This window comes from Lactuca sativa, chromosome 2 (assembly GCF_002870075.4).
Source record: "Lactuca sativa cultivar Salinas chromosome 2, Lsat_Salinas_v11, whole genome shotgun sequence".
In the NCBI taxonomy this organism is placed as follows: domain Eukaryota; kingdom Viridiplantae; phylum Streptophyta; class Magnoliopsida; order Asterales; family Asteraceae; genus Lactuca; species Lactuca sativa.
The window spans coordinates 184872292-184878291 of NC_056624.2; positions in this window are offsets into that span (position 1 = coordinate 184872292).

Sequence of the window (6000 nt, forward strand, 5' to 3'; positions counted from 1 at the left end):
ATATGTGTCCAAGAATCGGGGGAACCTTAGTCGACTCGCGTGAGTTTACTAACGACTCCTCGAGTTCAAGGCAAACTTCAACGGACTCGTCGATTTGTTCATCAACTCGTCGAGTTCACGGCCAAATTCATCGGGCTCGCCGAGTTGTTCATCCAACTCGTCGAGTCCTCGCAGACCTCCATCCATGCAGACGCTTTTTAAGCCATGGCAAGGCTCTAAATTACAGATCCAAGCTTCTAAGGCATGTTTATCACGTAAAGTTGCAAACTTTACGCACATGCAAGGTTCTAAAGGCTTTAAATGACCAATCTAAGCTTCCAATGGAGTTTTACACCTTGGGAGAGTCTCATCCTTGCACAAGCTAGAAACTTTATGTACTAAGAAGCCCAAAGGAGCTCAGTTCTGAAGTTACAACTTCAGATATGAGATTGCAAAGAAGAGTAGCTTCCAAACATAATATGAAAACCCTAGAAGTTGCCCAATATAATGAATGAGGTTAGGGTAACGATTTATACCTTCCAGAAGATGCTAACTATAATAGATCTTAGGTCCTTCAAGCTCCTTGCTTCTGAATGCTTGATCTCCAAGCTCTTTTCTCTCTAAGAAAATCCTCCTTCAAGCTTAAGAATGCACAAGATGAGCTCACACACGATTAGGGCTTTAGAAGGACAAGAGGCAGTGAAGGGGAGGCTAGGGGATGGCCAATGATCCTTTAAATAGGGTGAAATGCCCCGAAATTTAAGGTTTCATCTGCCAGCTCCTACTCGTCGAGTCCCTTTGTGGACTCGGCGAGTAGGTCACTAAATTCGCGATCCCACTTCGCTGCTACTCGACGAGTAGGGAAGCCTTAACTCGTAGAGTATGACTTAAAACTAAAGAAATTATTTATTTAGATCCATACCTGAGAATCGGGGCGTTACAATTCTCCCCCACTTGAACTAGACTTCACCCTCGAAGTCCTCTGGAATAAACAACGTTGGGTAGTGCTCGCGCATCTCTGCCTCCGGCTCCCATGTCCACTCGGATCCCCTCTGATGTTCCCACTGCACCTTCACCAAAGGTATTTCCTTGTTCTGCAAAATTTTATTTACTTCTTTTTTATAATTTATTTTAGCACATTTCATTCGCATTTTAGTTAATTTCCATGCATATTTTCTTTTTGTTATTTTATGACCATTTCGGATACTTTCTAGTTTCCTAGGCATAATTGAAGATTTTTGGAGACTAGCGGAGCGGAATCTTTGGGAGGCGATTGGACTTGGAGGACAACAAGGATTTTGGGCTTGATGGCTATGGAGGTGAATCATGGAGTAGGCTTGTCAATTACTTGAATGCATGGAAGAATTGAACTTTAAATTTGCAAGATGCAGGAGAATTTTCGAGTGTGCGGAGATTGATAATCGGACGTTTACAGAAGCTATGAGTGATTTGGAGAAGACAAATTGGGCTCAAACTGAAGAAATCTTGAAGAAAAATAGGCTAGGAACTGATCGGGCTCAAGCTGGGCAAATAGGCTAAGTTGTGAAGGCCCAACACTTGTAGAAGGCCAAAACCCCGTCATCTTACACGGACCGCGTAAGGTTTCCATGCGGCCCACGTGGATTCCTGCAGGGGCATTTTCGGGATTTTGTTTGGAGCTCTATATTCGGAAGGTTGGTGTGCCACTTTAGCATTATATTGGACATCCAATTTTGGAGCATTTTCTGTGGAGTTTGGAAGACTTTTGAAGGCCAAGAACACTTCAATAACATCATCTTTTCACCTCTTGATTCTTGTTAAATGTTTGGTACAATCTTTTCTAACTTTGTTTTCTTGTGTTTAGCCATGTTAGGCTAAGCCAAAATTGGTTGACTTTGGTGAAATCTTTTGACTAGTTGTTGAATGTTGAAGAATCCATAAACTTGTTCTTGAATCTTTATCGAATGTTTTGTGTTTTAACATATTATCACTACTTATATGTTTTTATTCATGAGTTTAAATGTGATTGTGGTGATAGTTGGCTAATTTCTTGATTAAGTAAAAGATCCTCAAAATAGCAAGCAACATATGATTTTTGTGTTAGTTTTGCTTCACACAATCATGAAAACATTTCCTCCAACATGGTAGTGAAAGCATTTGACTCCTTTTGGATTTGGTGACTTTTTAGTTCTTAATGCTAGTTGACTTTCACGAATTACATGCTTAATAGAAATTGTGACTTTGACTAAGGAAATTGTTATGAGCTTCTCTAACCATTTCAAAAACTAAGAAAAGTCTAGGTAATCTCAAGCCTCTTGGATTACTATAGCCAAATTAAGGATTTAAAACAAGTATTCTACCATTGGATTCTAATGATATGTTCATCAAAAAGTCAAAATGAGGAAATCTTAAGTCAACCATCTTTCTCTTATTGATTTTACATCAAACTCTTGTTTTTGTTGAAATTGTCTAGTTAAACCTTAGTTTAATCCTAGTTTATTTCAAGTATTTCAAAAGACCAAACCCCCCATTTTTAATTTATTGTTACTTTTACAAGTATTTTTACAAAGATATTTTCATAGAGTTATAAAATTGAACCAATCTCCGTGGATACGATCCCTTTTACCGCTATACACTATTTTAGTGTGCAAGATTTAGGGTTATTAATTTTGTTGGCCTCGACAACCACCAATCACATAGAAATCTTTGTGGCTTCGAGAGTATACTTAATCAAGCTAAGAGACTCTATGTCATGAAATAACATTAATCATATTCTTCAAGATATTTATCTATACCCAGAGTAAATTCTGATATGGAGATGATAGTATTCGTAGAATTCACACAAATTAAGTTTAGTCGACACATTAATAAAGTCCTTATTTTGAGCTAAGTATGAATGGTTACACTTTAGCTGTAAACTTTATTATTCTAGAAATGAGATTTTGATTTGGATTCAGTATTTGGATATTGAAACATTGTGACAACAGCTATTATATAACATTTTGATATACCGGGATATGATCATAAAATCAATGCTTGTTTTGTTCTACATTAACATGTTTAATCAATGAATAACGTTATTATTCTAAAAGTTAATAGTTGGTTATAATTGTGGGAGCAATTATGAAGTAAGACTAATATAAATTGGATTATTTAACTCTCACCGGATGAAAGTAGGCAAGCAGTTGTAACCAAATTTCATAGATACATGTCAAAGAACCAGTATTGAACTGACCCGTATCAAGATCATTTCATGGATCGCTATCATGAGTGATACTTGATTAAAAGGTAGTATCTTTGTATCCTTAACACCTAAGATACATAGTGGGACCTAAGTATAGGGAGTGTTGTGCTTTGATATGGTCAAATGTTGGTCCTTAACCGAGAAGTTATAAAATCCATTTTCCGATATGGTGTGAACTATGCAAGAGGTTTATGTAGTAAAGATAGGATTAGCTCCTTTTATGTGTTGAGAGTTAAACATCTAAGGCGTCTTACCAAAAGTTGAATACCAGATGAGATTGATTGTGATATGTATCTCATGTTCAACATGATGTCTGTGACAAAGGGATAACTGATATACTTACCTTATACACCAATTATATCTTTGAGATTTTTGGAAATTGGGTGTTAATAGAATGACACAAAGTTGTATGTTGATGGGGGCAGTGAAATGTTGCTAGATGTTAACCACTATCTATATCAGTCTAATATGAATCTTGCGCAAGTAGGAGATTGAAAGTTCTAGTATGCTCAAGAATCGTATTAAAGTGATATTTCAAATTAACATATGATACTAATGGGTCACACTAACAACTTTATATAATTGATTATTTATTAGAAATTGGTTTTAATAAGTATTCAATAAACTCTTATAATTAAATTGGAAATTATTTATATCAAGAAAATAATAATTTTCATTAGCAAGTAACGTTACATAATTCCTATGGTATGAATTAATAAGTCATGTACAACATTTTGGACTAGATAAATTCTTTTGTCTTTTACCAAGAAGTTAAATTTTATATTTTATAAATTTGGTTTATAATATATATGAAGGTTTTGTCTTCTTTTTGTGTCCTATGGCTGAAACTCCTTTAAGAGACAAGGAGGATGGTCTTTTGACTTGTTTATTCAAAAAGTATGGTATGGCTTAAAGCATGGGGAACACTTAGGCTTAGGTGCATGGGTTCTTAAAGTGTTAAGGACTTATGGTCCAAGGATTAGCTTTATTAAGTGAGGATTTAAACTTTCTGTAACATCCGGAATTTCAGGTATTATATTTATTCATTTTATTTTGAGTTTTGTGGAATAACTCGGCGAGTTGGTGCGTAGACTCGCCGAGTAGAGACGCGATTTCTCACCCGGATTAATGACCGGACTCGACGAGTCGCATTGGTGGACTCGGCGAGTCTGCGCTGTTTAATGAAACCCTAATTTCTCGGGTTTGGGGCCTATTTAAAGGGCCTTATGGTCGTCATTTGTGTTCACCAGTCCCCAGAGCGAAACCCTAGTGAGCTTGAGCGTTTAGAGTGAGAGAAGGAGCCATTGTTGACCTTGGAGGTGTTATCTAGCAATGGAAAGGAAGCTATAGCCAAGGGGAAACAAGAGGATCAACTTCCTGAAGATCTGAGGTCCAGAACATCACGTTTGAGGTACTATTTTCGAACCATTTTCTCTTAAGGTGGCGTTCATGTTGATTTAGGGCTTATTGAGCCCTTTTGTGGCTAGATCTAGTGCTTCCTTGGTCCCTTAAGCGAGTTAGGTTCTGGATCTGGACCCTTGGAGGTCCAGAGTGTCCCTTTGTCCAAGCTTTTTATGAATCCAAGGAGGTTTTGGTTTGGATCTTGGTGCTTGAGGTCAAAACACCATTTACGAGTCATTAGGTGTGTTATGAGCGCCAAGACATGAACTTTAAGTGATAAATAAGCTTGGAAGGACTGGATCTATGAGTTAGTGGAGCAGATCTGACCTTAGAAGGTCGTTTGGGGTTGTGCATGGAATGCACTCGCCGAGTCCATTTCCAGACTCGACGAGTTGGTGCGGGTTGTTCAATGATTTCGAACCAGGGTTTGAGTAACCGAGTTGGGTGAGTGACTCGGTGAGTCGGAAGGGACTCAGAGGAATCGGGTCCCCGTAGAGACTCGGCGAGTTGAGTTGACCATTAACCATTGACCAGAGTTGACCGGTGTTGACTTGATAGGGTTAGTCAACCTTAGTTGGGAAAGTGTTAATTAGAGATGTATTGTGTTATAGGAGGACTATAGCTCGGGAGATCGAGCACTAGTGATTTCAGGGATTTACAAGTTACCGAGATACGCAAGGTGAGTCTTCTCACTATACCTTACCTTGAGTAGCTAATCAGAGTTATGTGACAGAGTATTTGTATGCTATATGTATGTTATGTGTTGTACTGCATTATTTCTATGTGATTTATGTTGTGCATGTTTATAGAGTTGGAACCGGAAGGTTCACAAAGTTAGAACCAGAGGGTTCACAGAGTAGGGTCCACGGACCCACAGAGTTATAGCCTCGAGTGGCTAATATGTGTTATGTGTGGTATTTTGGGGAACTCACTAAGCTTTGTGTTACAGTGTTTGGTGTTATTTGTTTCAGGCACTGGTGAGGATCGCAGGAAGGCGCCGGCCTGATCAGTACACACATGGGATTTTTATGTTATGAGATCTTGGGATTTTTATATGCTACTAATTCGAGTTTAAAAACAATGATCTTTTTATGAATATTGAATGAATTGTGTTTTGTATAAAATGTGAAAAATTGTTTTGAAATTTATGGTGTTACACTTTCTTGTATGATACATGCTAAAACCATAACATGGAAAGAGGTTGGATACTCTCTCCATTTGTTCATCCCATTTGAAGATTATTTGCATCTCCTTTTCTCTCTTTAAGTCCTTATTTTGATAAGAACATAAAGCTTAAGAGGTTAAGAGTTTTATAGAAGACTAGCATCTTAAATCAAGTTAGCAACTTGTTAGTGTCTCAAAGGTTTTACATTCTTCATCAACTTCCAAGCCCCCCA